This window comes from Apodemus sylvaticus, chromosome 23, assembly GCF_947179515.1.
Source record: "Apodemus sylvaticus chromosome 23, mApoSyl1.1, whole genome shotgun sequence".
NCBI classification, from domain to species: domain Eukaryota; kingdom Metazoa; phylum Chordata; class Mammalia; order Rodentia; family Muridae; genus Apodemus; species Apodemus sylvaticus.
In genome coordinates this window covers 54209304-54226668 of record NC_067494.1, presented here as the reverse complement: position 1 = coordinate 54226668, position 17365 = coordinate 54209304, and the positions used below count along the sequence as shown (strand labels likewise).

The 17365-nt window shown below is 34.2% G+C and overlaps 1 pseudogene; it reads left to right on the top strand.

Moving 5' to 3' along the window:
• The first annotated feature begins 1839 nt into the window (after positions 1–1839).
• On the top strand, positions 1840–15939 carry LOC127673771 (vomeronasal type-2 receptor 116-like; annotated as a pseudogene).
• The last annotated feature ends 1426 nt before the right edge of the window (positions 15940–17365 follow it).

Genomic DNA, 17365 nt, shown 5'->3' with positions numbered 1-17365 from the left:
TATGGAGACAAAGTGTGGATCAGACACTAAAGGAAAGGCTATCCTGAGACTGCCCCACCTGCGGATCCTTCCTATATACAGTCATCAAACCCAGACACTATTGTGAATGGCAAGAAGTGCTTGCTGATTGGAGTCTGATATAGTTATGTCCTAAGATGCTCTGCCAGTGTCTGACATATACAGAGGTGAATGCTCTCAGCCAACCACTGCACTGAGCACAGAATCCTCAATGAAGGAGCTGAAGGGGTTTGCAGCTCCATAGGAGGAACAACAATATGAACCAACCTGTACCCCCAAGAGGGACTAAACCATCAATCAAGGAGTACACATGGAGTGATCCATGGCTCCAGATCCATATGTAGCAGAGGATGGCCTTGTTGGACGTCAAAGGGAGGAAAGGCCCTTTGTCCTGTGAAGGCTAGATGCCTCAGTGTAGGGGAATGTGTGGGGTGGGGGTGGTGGTGGCAGTGGGTGGGTGGGTGGAGAAACACCCTCATGGAAGCACAGGGAGGGGTAATAGGATAGGGGAATTCCTGGAGGAGGGAGAACTAGGAAAGGGATCATTTGAAATGTAAATCCAAAAATATCCAATAAGAAAAAAAACTAAAAAAAAAGTGACAAAACGTCTTAAATATCTTAGATCAGTAAGAATTTCTGTATTTTGATAGAAACTTTAATGTTACAAAAACTTATTCACATTAGCAAAAACTAATTCATGATGTATTTCTGACTTCTTATGCATTTGCTAATTGCTCAAACTCAAACTGCAAAATATTTTATATGAGTAACATATGTTTACTTGTCCTTCAAGAAAATCCTTTTTATAATGTCAGACATGTAAACAAAAGCCCCATTCTATATTGGGTTTGAGGAAGAGTCTTGTTTTTGTGGGTTAATTAAAAATGTGCCTCTTACATTAACATATGAATCATACCTATTAACTTGTATAGGTCACTTTTGGGCTTTATGACTTTTCCTTGCTTTCCTGGGAAACAGCCTTGTCAGTTTAGAATGAACCTTTTCCTTTTTACCCATGGAGTGGCTATTTTTGTATAAAATTATTATTTTTGTATGGCCTTTGATTAATAAAGTGCTAATAGCTGTATCTGTGGCAGGGCAAGCCAAAGATGGATTAAATGCAGCAATGCTGAAAAAAAAAAAATGACATCGAATGATGAAAGAACAGGAAAAGGACCCAGAGTTAGAGCTGCGAGAGTCATGCAGTCGGCACAACAAGGCCATAAGAGATTCAGGTCCTGAAGGTTAGCTGTGAGAGTGCCCCATCAAAAGTGCCAGCAGCCTTTCCTTACACAGGTTGCCCTGTGTCTTTACTACTAAACCCCAAAGGGACCTACACAAGGCAATACATTAATTTTGAGTGGTTATACCTACAACAGTTTGTTTTCTGCCCTTTCATTTTCCCTAAGTTGGTTTTTTTCTGATGTAACCTGTGGGAAACACCCAAAGTTGTTTTATATGAAAGCTTTTTTGCTTCACACTTTAGCCAGATCATCTCAGGAGGAGTTCATCCCTGATCTCTTGCTATTTGTAGTACTGACTGAAATCATAATGCCTTTGGCTAGGGAAGAATATGAACAAACATATTTTCCAGGTTGTTTTTTTACCTGAGTACAAGACCTCAGCTGCAGAGGTGAGAGAAAAAAATAGTTTCAAAATACCAAATATCATCTAGGAAGCAACATGAAAACCTTGGAATTAATAGTGTGACAGCCTCATTCATCAATGAAGTTTAAACTTACATGGTCACAAAAATATGACCTGATCATATATATCTATTGGATATTGTTTGATCTGCCTCAAGCAATCCCATGTAGTAAAATGCTGTTCTCTTGGATTTTTATCCAGTTGATCTTGCAGATTCCTATTTTTTTCTGTGCCTTTATAAGCTTTAATATTAGTAAATGCTATTACATAATCACTGAAGATTTTCACCATAAAGGTGATATGGTTATTGGTGCATTTTTCCCTATTCATACTTACTACACCATGAACAAAATTCCACATTCATATCTACCATACTATTATATGGACAATTACCTACAGTAAGTACACTAATTCATTGTTTGAGTTCAGAATTATCATAATTTAGTGGGTGTACTCATTAAACTTATTTAATATTTGGGGGTTTTGTTGTGACAATTTTTCTATTTCTATTAGAGATTCTAAAATGTTTTTCTCAATTTAATTTTCTTTTTGGCTCTTTTCTTTGCTTAAATGTGAAATGCACTAGTAACTGACTTTTTTCATGTTTGTTTCTTCATTTGATTGATGACTCTAACCACTAATTTGACCATTTCTGTCATTTTTCAAAGTCTGAATAGTTTCCAGTGTTATGAGTTTCTGGAAGTATGATTTAATCTGACCCTGATCTTGTTGTTCATAGCATTTCTGAACTCCTGATTTGTGCTTGTGATATTAGATGATGTCCTTGAATGCAAGAAGTTGTCATCATTATGATAATAATTGAGTGAAGAGGTTGATTTTATTATATGGAGTTGATTCCATACTTAGAGAGTCACAATTAGAAGTTGTGAATACTTCTGTTCTCTACAGATATTTAATTTATCTTAAGTTCTGATATAACTGTTTGGTTGCTAATTTGAGTTTTCTTTTCACCTTTACTGTGTGTACATGTATCTTCCATTAGTTTCCATTATTTATTCTCATCTCTTTGGATGAGTTCACCAAAACATAGTTACTATGAGGGTGTTGTCTTTGGGATATTTCTTAGTTTGTATGATATATTCCAGATTAATGGATAGTGTCAGATAAGTCTGGCTGAATTAGAGAGAAATATTAGTTCATGAAGGAAATGAGAAGTGTTTTTACTTATTAGACATTTCTATCTTTCTAAGACCTTCTTTTATTTGTACTGATCCAGGAAGTAAGGCCCTAACTAGAGCAATACCACTTGTAAATCATTGTGAACATAAGAATAAATGTGTTGGATATCAACAAATGCAAAATGACCAAATGAAATACAGGTGTTTGACAGTACTATGTTTTGTCAAATTGTAGTGAGTCATTAAGTCATTAAATTAAAGATACTGGGGGAGAAAAATGTCAAGATATAAAAGCAAATTGAATATTTTGTTACCTTGACAGATTTATTTTGAAAATTTGTAATGTAGCAATTATGGCTATCCAAGATTTGTTATTTGGATAAACTACTTTATGGTAGATCTAATTTTTTACAACATCAAATTTTGTCTCAAGTAATATCATAGTTTTCTCATATGCATAACAGGTATGTCAAGTTTGGATGTTCATTGAGGCCTTTTCTTCTACATTATAATTACTGTTCCGTATGAGTCCACTTTTCCTCTGTACGTTATATCAACAGTTCATGCACCTCTCTCCATTGGAATGTGCTTGACTTTATATTGTGAAGCATCAAGCCCTTTGCAGAAAGACTATATTTTTCAGTTATGTAAGCATTTAGTGTCTGGCTATTTCACAGGATTGTTTCCAGTCAAAATGTTTAAGGTGTCATAAATTCAGAAAAAAACAACCAAAATTTGTGAGAGAAATACAATGGCTTTTATTAAAAGGAATTAACAGAATTACCTTACAAACCTCATTCATTTGGTGTAGTTTTCTAATGTAGCACTGACCACAGAAAGGCATATATTCCACAAAGATTAGGACTTTCATTTATTTTTTTCACTTGATACTTTATTTATCATTTTGGAATTTTCTTTGCATTTCAATGGATGAATATTTTTGTTCTCTACAATTCATATTTCTTATTAGCTTTGTGAGCTTAAATGCATTCCTTGTAATTATTACATTTGCATTTACATATAATTCTTTTCTTTAGTCTATCATAATAGGGGATGAGCATTTGTTTTGTAGTGCTCATGAATAATATGTAATGATTTTGAGAGAAAAGTGCTTTTTTATACCATTGACATATTCACAGTACAGTATTTTCACACTTGTTATTACATTCATTATTTGTATGTGCACATATTTTTGAGGTAGCTAACATTCTCATGTGAAAGAAAATTCTGCGATCAAATTATGTCATCCTACAGTGAGTGTGCTAAGATCAAACTCAGGCCTTATGAGGCGTCAGCAGCAGAATCCTGAACTGGCTAAGACATTTTGAGTTCTTTTTTTTTTTTTTTTTTTTTTTTTTTTTTTTTTTTTTGGTTTTCCGTGATAGGGTTTCTCTATGTAGCCCTGGCTGTCCTGGAACTCAATCTGTAGACCAGGCTGGCCTCAAACTCAGAAATCTGCCTGCCTCTGCCTCCCATGTGCTGGGATTAAAGGCGTGCGCCACCACTACCCAGCAATATGTTGAATTATTTTATTGGTCTACCTAGCATAATTCCAAATCAAGTTGAGAATTTCCTTTAATGTTTTGGAGGGTGAATTATCTTGTTTCACATCAAGTAAAGTATGGGTTTAAACTTATACCTCAAAGTGGATTTCAGCAACTATACAATTGTTTCTTATGTGCATTGCTTGATAAAAACCAATGTATCATAAGAATATACTCCTTGACAATTTAGATTTAAATAGAAATATTATTTCTCTAAGTTTATGTACCATTATGAACAATTCACCATAGTAATACACAAACATTTATGCTGGTAGGTTATTTGAAAATATTTTACAATGTGATGTGTTTTTATACATATTTCACATTTTATATTTCTTGTTCAAAGTACATGAAGGTTTTCTTTGATGAGAAATTATCAGTATTCAGTCTCTGAAAATAATAAGTCTTTATTATTATTTTCAAGTGCAGAACTATTTAAAAACAAAAATATGTACAGTTAAACAAATGTGGATTACCTTTATATCAGAATAGGAAGCCTATAAAATATTCCATAGCAAGTTTTTAGAGCATTTCCTATATAGATAATGCCATCCTAGATTAGTTCTATCATGTCATACCTTAGGCATATTTGCAGTGCATATGGCTCCAATCCTAACTACATTATGATTCTGAATTGGCCTTATAATTTATCTCCCATTTTCTTTGAATTTCAGTTATGTGGTTTTTCTTTTTTTTTATTCGATATATTTTTTATTTACATTTCACATGATTTCCCCTTTTCTAGCCCCCCACTCCCCGAAAGTCCCATAAGCCCCCTTCTCTCCCCCTGTCCTCCCACCCACCCCTTCCCACTTCCCCGTTCTGGTTTTGCCGAATACTGCTTCACTGAGTCTTTCCAGAACCAGGGACCACTCCTCCTTTCTTCTTGTACCTCATTTGATGTGTGGATTATGTTTTGGGTATTCCAATTTTCTAGGTTAATATCCACTTATTAGTGAGTGCATACCATGATTCACCTTTTGAGTCTGGGTTACCTCACTTAGTATGATGTTCTCTAGCTCCATCCATTTGCCTAAGAACAGAGATAAACTAGATTTTAGTGCTCAGCCAACTCCTCTATGGCATTCATTTATTTTATGTTGGTTAGAAATATCCATCTTGGTGTCACCCCTGTTTTAGGCACTTGTTTTCATTCAGGTCCAGTTTGTGCTTCTTATTGTCACTCAGATCTTCTTTATTAGATCCTATTTTCCATAGTGTGCTTTGTAAGGAATACGTAATCAGCAGAGGTGATTCCAGCAAAGCCAGAAATAAAAGCACAACCCTCTTATATGATTCATACACACTAACCTTTATAGCGTAAGAGTGTTTGAGAAGATCTCCCTGAGATAAGTGCTGATCGCCCTTGTTTCTCTCCACTGTAAGGATTATTTCACCATTAATCTTATAGAGATATATGTGTGCATCCAACTAAAAAGTTCACATTAAGATTTTTGTAGATTGATTATTTGTAAAATCAGTTCTAAGCTGAAATATATACAAAATAGAACTATGCAATATTTTACCTTGTTTTATTGCAATTGAATTAGTAAGTAAATAGTGATAGTTTCTAAGTATTTGGTGAAAATCTTATGCTGCAGAAATGAATTCAAAGAATTTCTCTGATTTCTAATGTTTTCAAGTAATTTGTCTGTATATTCTGTAGTCATTACCATCCTTCATAGAGTTTTATCAATTCTCATTAATTAAAATATCTTTTTCTGAGCATTCAGAATATTACATTTAATTTTACCAAACCTCCTATTTCTTGACATATCCAAACAGCTGAAACCTCAATAATTATGCACATTCAAAAACCTACTGGCACTTTACACATATTAATCAAAATAAAATTTTATCCAATAATTGAGATATAAAACCGAAACTCTCTGTGGAAAGTAGTGATAATCAGACTACAGTCATTTTGTTCATATCATAGCTTTGTCTTTTATTGGAAGTGTCCATCATTCTTAACACAAATGTTCCTTTCCTCTTCACTGGGTCTTACTTTAGATGTTGTCCTGAATGTAAGGGTCTATTTACGATGCTGACAATTGCTCTATTTTATTTAACTCTAACATTTCCATCATATCACTGCTTTAACGACATGTGTCTGAGTTCCCTCCCCATGGGTTTTATCATCCTTACACTAATTTTCATCTAGGCAGTTGCTAATGTTGAAAGCTCACCTTATCTTCAGATATTTTCACATAAACTCTAGTCAAATTGTTTAGTCTTTAAAAAACTTTTTAGTCTGTATACTTTTAATTGCAAGTACACTTTCAGGTTGAACATTTGCTATGGGAAAACAAATTGTTGTCCTCTTTCTCATGGAAGAAAATTATACTGTCAGAAGACTATTTCATTGCATTACTTGGTTACCTATAGCTCTCTCTGTCTCTGTCTCTGTCTCTCTGTCTCTTTGTCTCTCTCTGTCTCTCTCTGTATCTCTCTGTCTCTCTCTCTCTCTCTCTCTCTCTCTCTCTCTCTCTCTGTGTGTGTGTGTGTGTGTGTGTGTGTGTAAGGTTGAGTCCTCCAGTGAAATTAATAAAAAATATTTGGTGAATTTAAGAAAGAAAAAGGAGGTGCATAAATTTTTAAATAGAGCAAAGGAAAGGGCAAGTTAATCCAATTTTACTCTAATCTGAAGGAAATAATTAGTAAAAAGAGTTTTCATTATCAAAATATATTTATTATATACCGTGTGCTTTCAAAATTGATATGCTAAGACCAGACCAAATGTGTTTTATTAAAGTTTCCTCTTATCATTGCTCTGTTGTTGGAGAGTTTGTGCTCCTCTGGTTTCTGTAGTATAAAGTACAAAATAGGGAATGTTGGTATATTTATACATGTGTAGAATTTTCAAAAATCATAAGTATCTTTAAATTTATATATGTATTTGTTTGAGTACACAGTATTTATAAATGTGGAATGGTCATTAATCCTTTTTTTTCACAATTAAACATCCAAGTTTTCAATTCATTTCCATTGGACAATTTTTTTAAATTTCTATATTTTAATTTTTATTTTAAATTTTTTAAAAAAATTATGTGCTGATATTCTACTTTTTTATTGTGTTTTAATTTTTTGGGGGGGATATTTTCTTCATTTACATTTCAAATGTTATCCCCTTTCCTGGTTTCCCCTCTGAAAATACTATTCAATACCTCCTCCCCCTGCTCACCAACCCAACCACTCCTGCTTCCCTGTCCTGGTGTTCCCCTATACTGTGGCTTCAAGCCTTCTGAGGACCAAGGGCCTCTCTTCCCTTTGATGTCCAACAAGGCCATCCTCTGCTACATATGAAGGTGGAGCCATGGGTCCCTCCATGTGTACTCTTTGGTTGGTAGCTTAGTCCCTGGAGCTCTGGGGGTACTGGTTGGTTCCTATTGTTGTTCCTCCTATGGCACTTGAAGCTTCTTCAGCTCCTTGGGAACTTTCTCTACCTCCTCCCTAAGAGACCTTGTGCTTAGTCTAATGACTGGCAGAGAGCACCCACCTCTGTATTTTCAGGTACTGGCAAAGCCTCTCAGGAGATAGCTATATCAGGCTCCTGTCAGCGAGCACTTGTTGGCATCCACAAGTCTGGGTTTGGTGACTGTATATGGGATGGAACCCCAGGTGGGGCAGTCTCTGGATGTTCTTTCCTTCAGTTCCTGCTGCACACTTTGTCTCTGTATCTCCTCCCATGGGTATTTTGTTCCTGCTTCTGAGAAGCACCAAAGTATCCATACTTTAGTCTTCCTTCTTCTTGAGCTTCATTTGGTCTGTGAATTTTATCTTGGGTATTCTAAACTTCTGGGCTAATCTCCACTTATCAGTGAGTGCATACCACGTGTGTTCTTTTGTGATTGGGTTACCTTAGTCAGGATGATAGTTTCCAGCTCCATCCATTTGACTAGGAATTTCGTGAATTCATTGTTTTAAATAGCTGAGTAGTACTCCATTGTGTAAATGTTCCACATTTTCTGTATCCATTCCTCTGTTGAGGGACATCTGGGTTCTTTCCAGATTCTGGGTATTATAAATAAAGCAGCTATGAACATAGTGGAGCATGTGTCTTTATTACATGTTGGAGTATATTCTGGTTACATGCCCAGGAGTGGTATAGCTGGGTCTTCTGGTAATAGTATGTCCAATTTTCTGAAGTATCGTCAAACTGATTTCCAGAGTGGTTTTACCAGCTTTCAATTCCCACCAACAATGGAGGAGTGTTCCTCTCCTCTTCACATCCTTGTTGGCATCTGCTGTCACCTAAGTTTTTGATCTTAGCCATTTTAACTGGTGTGAGGTAGAATCTCAAGGTTGTTTTGATTTGAGTTTCCCTGATGACTAAGGATGTTGAATATTTCTATAGGTGTTTCTCAGCCATTTGATATTACTCAGTTTAGAATTCTTTGTTTAGCCCTGAATCCCATTTTTTAATAGTTATTTGGTTCTCTGGAGTCTAACTTCTTGAGTTCTTTGTATATATTGGATATTAGTCTTCTATCAAATACAGGATTAGTAAAGATCTTTTCCCAATCAGTTGGTTGCCATTTTGTCCTATTGACAGTGTCCTTTGCTTTATAGCAGCTTTGCAATTTTATGAGGTCTCATTTGTTAATTCTTGATCTTAGAGCATAAGCTATTGGTGTTCTGTTCAGGAACTTTTCCCCTGTGCCCATCCATGTGCTTGAGGGTCTTCCCTGATTTCTTTTCTATTAGTTTCAGTGTATGTTTATTCAGTGTATTAGTTTTATGTTGAGGTCCTTGATCCACTTGGACTTGAGCTTTGTGCAAGGAGATAAGTATGGATCAATTTGTATTTTACATCCTAACTGTCAGTTGAACCAGCATCATTTATTAAAAATGCTGTCTTTTTTCTACTGCATGTTTTCAGCTCCTTTGTCAAAGATCAAGTGACCATAGGTATAAGGGTTCATTTCTGGGTCTTCAATTCTATTCCATTGATCTACTTGCCTGTCACTGTACTAATACCATGCAGTTTTTAAAATCAGGATTGCTCTGTAGTACAGCTTGAGGTCAGAGATGGTGATTCAGCCAGAAGTTCTTTTATTGTTGAGAATAGTTTTGGCTATCCTGGTTTTTTTCTTATTCCAGATGAATTTGCAAATTGCTCTTTCTAGCTCTATGAAGAATTGAGTTGGAATTTTGATGGGGATTTCACTGAATCTGTGCTTCAGGCAAGATGGCCATTTTTACTATATTAACCCTGCCAATCCATGAGCATGTGATGTCTTTCCATCTTCTGATATCTTCAATTTCTTTCTTTAGAGACTTGAAATTCTTATAATATAGATTTTTCACTTGTTTAATTAGAGTCACATCAAGGTATTTTATATTATTTGTGACTCTTGTGAAGGGAGTTGTTTCTCTAATTTCTTTCTCAGCCTGTTTATCCTTTAGGTAGAGGAAGGCCACTGAATCGCTTGAGTTAATTTTATATCCAGCCTCTTCGGTGGAGTTGTTTATCAGGTTTAGGAGTTCTCTGGTGCAATTTTTTGGGGGGCACTTAAGTGTACTATCATATCATTTGCAAATAATGATATTTTGACTTCTTCCTTTGCAATTTGTATCCCTTTGACCTCTTTTTTTTGTCTAATTGCTCTGGCTAGAACAAGTACTATATTGAATAGATATGGAGAGAATAGACAGCCTTGTCGAGTCCCTGATTTCAGTATGATTGCTATAATTTTTTCTCCATTTATTTTGATGTTGGCTAAGGGTTTTCTGTATATTGCTTTTGCTATGTTTGGGAAAACATGGCATGATTTGAATTCCTGATTTTTCCAAGACTTTTACCATGAAGGGTTGTTGGATTTTGTCAAATGCTTTTTCAGCATCTAATAAGATAATCATGTAGCTTTTTTCTTTGAGTTTGTTATGTAGAGTATTACACTGATGGTTTTCTTTATATTGAACCATCAATATTCATAAGGGAAATTGGTCTGAATTGGTTCTCCTTCTTTGTAGGTTCTTTGTGTGGTTTAGGCATCAGAGTAATTGTGGCTTCATAGAACAACTTTGATAGGGTTCCTTCTGTTTCTATTTTGTGGAATAGTTTGGAGAGTATTGGTTTTAGGTCTTCTTTGAAAGTCTGATAGAACTCTGCACTAAACCCATCTGGTTCTGGGCTTTTCTTGGTTGGGAGACTATTGATGACTGCTTCTATTTCATTATGGGTTATGGGGCTATTTAGATTGTTTATCTGATATTGATTTAACTTTGGTACCTGGTATCAGTCTAAGAAATTGTCCATTTCATCCAGATTTTCCAGTTTTGTTGAATAAAGGTTTTTATCTTAGGATCTGATGATTTTTTACATTTTCTCGGTTTCTCTTGTTATGTCTCCCTCTGATTTTCTTTTAAAAATAATGTTTAATAATTATTTTGATAAATTATTTTTTGGCATGAAATCTATTGAAATATCAGATACATAGAAAAATTAATATCAAAGCTCATACATTTATTTATAAAATAATAATATAATAAATATTAAAAGTGTGCAAAAATAGGTATCATAAGCAACTGTCTTTTAACATAGCTGCCAGGTTATTCATTATGGTTTTATGTTTTAATAATTCTGGTAGTCAAATACTCTAGAATTAACATTAGGACTTTGAGATTTTGAATTTTGGACTGATGAAAGTTACCTAATATATTTTCTATCCACAGAACTTGTGTTCTCTGGGAAAAGTACACTATTAATTGCTTTGATGTGTTCTTGGATTTTGTTTGCAAGAATTTTATTGAGTGTTTTTGCATCAGTATTCAAAAGGGAATTTGGTCTTTTTCCAGTTCTCTTTACCCAACTCATATTAAAGAATGGTAATGCTAAATTATCTTGCCTAACTCTAATACATTTACCCAATCTAGATCCACATACTCATGGTGAAGATATTAAATTTTATATTTCTTAGAAAGAAGATGAACTATAAAATTTGCTGTACAAATATTCAGTCATGTGTGATAAAGGTAATATTCCTTTTGCATATTTTTATGCTATTTACATAGGTATAATTTTAAAAACTACCAGTATATTCTGGCTCTGACATTTGCCATTGAAGAGATCAATGAGAACCCCAATCTTTTACCCAATATATCTCTTGGATTTGATTTCTACAATGTTAGATTCACTGAGAAGGACACACTTATCAATGCTTTTATTTGGCTCACAGCTCATAGAAAGAAGTATATTTTACCTAATTACAACTGTGAAAATAGGTATTTTACTGCTGCACTCACAGGAGCATCATGGACTATATCTGCCCAAATTGGCACAGTATTTCAACTCTTTAAATTTCCACAGGTGAGAAAACGTGTAGTTTAGCAACTGGGAATTGAGAGTTCTTTGTTGATAATATAGATGTTTTTAAAATTAAAAGAGGGTTATTTTAATTATTCAAATATCAAAACAAGAACTCAAACACATGGAGATCAATCCAATGTCTCTTGTTTGCAGGAGAATATACTGTGAAATAAATTAAACCAGGTATGTGTAACTAACAGGCTTGCCAGGAATTTCTGTAAAATGCTAAAAGTAAAATTTTCTTTTAAAATTGGGAAAAATAGTTTTTTCTTGTTCTCATCTTTTGATTAGGAAGTGAAATTGTGTTTGATATTAATATTGTTCCTCTTCTTTCTCAATTGTTTCAGCTTTCCTTTGGTCCTTATGATCCTATTTTGAGTGACCAAAATCAGTATTCTTCTCTCTACCAGATGGTCCCCAAGTCCTCATCTCTTTCACTTGGTATTGTCTCTTTGGTGGTTCATTTTAGGTGGTCTTGGGTTGGTCTCATTCTCCCAGATGACCATAAAGGAAATAAAATTCTAGCAGAGTTCAGAAATTAGATGGAGAGAAAAGGAATCTGCATAGCTTTTGTGAAAATGATCCCTGCTACCTGGACTTCACATCTTAACAAATTCTGGAAAAATATGGATGACACAAATGTTGTAATTATTTATGGTGACACTGATTCTTTAGAAGGTCTAATGAGAAATATTGGGCAAAGGTTGTTGACATGGAAAGTCTGGGTCATGAACGTTGAACCTCATGTTACTGACTCTGCTGATTATTTCATGTTAGACTCATTCCATGGAAGTCTCATTTTTATACATTATTATACAGAAAGATTAGAGTTTACAAATTTTATTCAAACAGTTAATCCCTACAAATACCCAGAAGATATTTATCTTCCTAAGTTGTGGCATTTGTTCTTCAAGTGTTCATTTTCTGACATTGGTTGTCAACTTCTGAACAACTGTCAGGTCAATGCTTCTTTGGATTTATTGCCTCATCACATACTTGATGTGTCCATGAGTGATGAGAGTACCAGCATATATAATGCTGTGTATGCTGTGGCTCACAGTCTCCATGAGATGAGACTTCAACAAGTACAGATGCAATCATATGAAAATGGGGAAAAAATCGTGTTTTTCCCCTGGCAGGTATTATCCTTTCTACTGTATTGTATTGTCAGCACTCTGATGTATGAGATTCGCTGTGACATTTACTTTAGTATTGTAAAATGTAGTATAGGTTGTTCATGGTTAGAAGAAATTTTGTGTTTCTAAAGTTATCTAAAGGTCAGGAGAGATTCACGTGTTTGTTGTTGAGATTTGCAGTGACATGTACTTCAATATTGTAAAATTTAGTTTATGTTGTCCACAATGACAGGGATTTTTGTGTTTCTAAGCTTACCTGGAGATCATGAGAGTTTCCAAAGTATGTTGTTGAGAGATGGGATGCAAGATACCGGGAGGAAATGTGCTTCATCTTCACCAAGTTCCTGCCATTAATAGTTGTAAAATATTCTTGTAATAGTTGTTAAAAATCAATGTTTTCTCTATAAATTTCTTACAAAAGAAATAAAATAAAAAGTGGGCATTTAACTATAATAATTACAGCTTTTTTTTACTTTAATGATGTCTTTATTTATTATTTAGGCATCAAACCCCTCATTTTAAGTACGAGTTCTCTGAAGATACTCTGAAAGCAAAGGGGTTTGGGTAGGTTTCAAATAACTAACATTTACATGAGTTAGAAGTCATTGATTTATTATCTGACCTTGATTTAAAGGTTTCCATTAGAGCTGAGTGAACTTTCAGATGGAGAATGGCATCCCACAAACTTGAATTTTCACTTTAGCATTATAGGAAGGTTCATTAATGTTGACATTCCTATCAGAAATTAAGAACAAGAAGACAGATTCTAAAACAGAGGTTCTGCCCTGACAGTTAGTTGGACACAGTGCAATATAAATTCATGAATCTTTTCAGCTACACTCTTTCCTGAAGGACATTGAGGTGAGAGAAAAAATGAATTTAGATGGGAGACAGAAATTAAATGCAGAATATGACATTCTAAACATTTGGAATTTACCAAAGGGTCTTGGAAAAAAGGTGAAAATAGGATCATTTTCTGCAAATGCTCCCCAGGGCCAACAGTTGTCTTTAACTGAAGAGATGATACAATGGCCAGAAGAATTTTCAGAGGTGGGTTGTCTTATCTCAATGCTTTGAGTTTATGTTAGCAATAGCATTGTGCTTTCTAGTACAATGGTGCCTGTTTTCTTACTCCAGGCCTATCAATCTTCTATTATCAACATAACATACAATAAAACTAGTATTAGTATTGGCTTTTCATCTTTCTTTATATAGATCAATAGAAGTATTGAGTGTTACATGTTCCTCCAATGTTCACTTGTATGAAGATTAGAATTATTCTACTTTTCACAAATTAGGGAATCTAGGGAAGAGTAAATTTCTACAAAATTACTCATGATTCAATGTTCTAGAGAAAACACCTCATTTGAGATGAATATAAAGGAAAATATAAAAGATTTTTTATTGTGTAATCAAACACAATAAAAAAAACAACTTTTGGAAAACAGAGAATTTTGTTTTTTATGGTTCCAGAACTATGAGATTCCACAATAGACAGAAGTGTAACAGCATGGCATAGTCATGAAGATAGGAACAGGAACCAGAAAGATAGTGTTTTTATCCATACATATTAACAATTAATAAAATGAGAAAATTGGATCTAAGAAAATGATTACCATTCCCAACCCCACGAACATAATTCCTCCAGCAAATCTGAATCTCCTAAAGTTTCAATAACTTTCCAAATAGAGCCACCAATAGGGAAATAATTATTCAAATATTTTAACATACATGAGATATTTTTCATTCTAAATCCCATATAGTAGCTGTGTTAGAATCTCTTAAATCTCTGTGCATACTCATCTGTCCAATATCTTTCCACGCTTTGATGTTTCAATCCATGATCAGTTGTTTTTCACTCTGCAGGCTACTAAAAAAGGAAAACTGTATGGAATGCATATGTATAAGTTACTGAGGCGTCTGCCTCCAACAAATAAATATATGACTGCAGTATCAAGGAGTTTGAGGGGGCAGCACATTAAATTTCAAAATGCATGATTTTCAAATGTATGATGTTGAATGCGGACAGCAATGAATAGAGCAGTTTTGTTTTGCTGCCTATACTTTTGTTTAGAAATAAGTAAGTGAATAGTGACAGTGAAAGTTTAGGTGACCCTTTTCAAATTATCTAAATTCACCTTTCCATTCCTTCCAAAAATACACTTATATTTGTTTCCAGGATCATTTTATATTCTGTCAAATTGACAGTCAAGATTCACAGTTATGGTGGAAGGAAAGGTGATCAACATAGTAGTCGAAAAGTCGAGAGATTTGGAGATAACCAATAGCCTCAGATATCATATCTCCAATCACTTAACTTTCTAAAATTGTCCCTAACTCATTAAGGTTTAAAATTTTTTAACACCTTTATAATTCTCAGACCAACCATTAAACACATTTGCCTTCTCAAAGGTATAACCTTTCTAAATAATCCTCTGTATTTATAAGAATATATGGGAATACAATTCAGAAACTGTAATTATTAGGTTTTTCATAATACACTAAGCATTAGATAACATTCTTTTCATTCTTCTCAGATGCCCCAGTCTGTGTGCAGTGAGAGTTGTGGGCATGGATTCCGGAAAGTAACCCTGGAGGGCAATGCTGTCTGCTGCTACAAATGTACTCCTTGTGCAGACAATGAGATTTCTAATGAGACAGGTAAATGCAGCCTTTACAGAAAAGTTTCCAATTTTTCCATAGGACTCTACAATACACTGGCATATGTAAATGATCTAAATAGAAGTCAGAAAATTCTTTTCCTATCTTTGTTTAAGAAATTATATGTCACAATACATATCTACCCCTCAAAATGGCCCCAAATAACCATTGAAATCATATGTGCATTCTGTCTTTGATCGACTTCCAATAACTATTATTACAGAAAAGTATTCCCTAGTACTTTACTGTATGGTAAATTTCACTTTGCCATTTAACATCTATTAACAAATTATCAAATACTTTTATTCAGACTGTATATTAATAATTTTTAAAACTCAAAATGCTCAGATCTGTTGTATCTTCATAGTGATTGTTCCTCAGTCATTTTTCATGTTTTTCTAAATTTTTAGTTGTTTGATAATTTCATAGAATGTATTTTAACACACATTTAAATTTTTTTCCTTTTAGGAATAAATATCTAGCACATAAATTAAAGTTATAGAAATGATCCACAGGTGCATACACATATGATATATGTTTATAGATAATAGATACATAGATAGATAATTAGATACATGGAGAATGAGAGAGACAGAGAAGCAGAGAAATAAATACACACAGAGTAATATTTTGGCATTCTTACAAGAAAACAAATTTTATTTCAGTTATTTAAAACTGCCATTGCTGAATTTCAATGATGCATTGCTTTAAAAATGCTGAATATTATTCACATGGAATAATAAAATTCAGAATGAAATTTATTATGTTAAATTATAATTTTATTATGAAAATGGGGCAATATTTTCTTAAAGGTTAGATATGTTCAATTAAGTAATAGCTAATGAAGAAAATGCAAAATGCAAAAAGCTTGTAACCCAAAATATCCAGGAAATCCAGGACACAATGAGAAGACCAAACCTAAGGATTGTAGGCATAGATGAGAGTGAAGATTTACAACTTAAAGGGCCAGCAAATATCTTCAATAAAATTATGGAAGAAAACTTCCCTAACCTAAAGAGAGAGATGCCCATGAATATACAAGAAGCCTACAGAACTCCAAACAGACTGGACCAGAACAGAAATACTTCCTGTCACATAATAATCAAAACACCAAATGTTCTAAACAAAGAAAGAATACTAAATGCAGTAAGAGAAAAAGGCCAAGTAACATATAAAGGAAGACCTATCAGAATCACAGCAGACTTTTCACCTGAGACTATGAAGGCTAGAAGGTCCTGGGCAGATCTCATGCAGACTCTAAGAGAACACAAATGCCAACCAAAACTACTATATCCAGCAAAACTCTCAATCACCATAGATGGAGAAACTAAGATATTTCATGACAAAACCAAGTTTACCCAATATCTATCCACAAACCCGGCCCTAAAAAGGATAATAGGAGGACAACACCAATACAAGGAGGGAAACTTCACACTGGAAAAAGCAAAATAGTAACCTTTCATCAAACCCAAAAGAAGTTAAACATTAAAATTTAAAAAATAACGTCAAAAATGATAGGAAGTAACAATCACTATTCCTTAATATCTCTTAACCTCAATGGACTTAATGCCCCAATAAAAAGACACAGACTAACTGACTGGATACGTAAACAGGACCCTACATTTTGCTGCTTACAGGAAACACACCTCAGGGTCAAAGACAAACACTACCTCAGAGTAAAAGGCTGGAAGACAATTTTACAAGCAAATGGTCTCAGGAAACAAGCTGGAGTAGCCATTTTAATATCAGATAAAATTGACTTTCAACCCAAAGTCATCCAAAGGGACCCTGAGGGACACTTCTTGCTGGTCAAAGGAAAAATACAAAAAGAAGAACTGTCAATCCTGAACATCTATGCCCCAAATGCAAGGGCACCCTCTTTTGTAAAAGAAACTTTATTAAAACTAA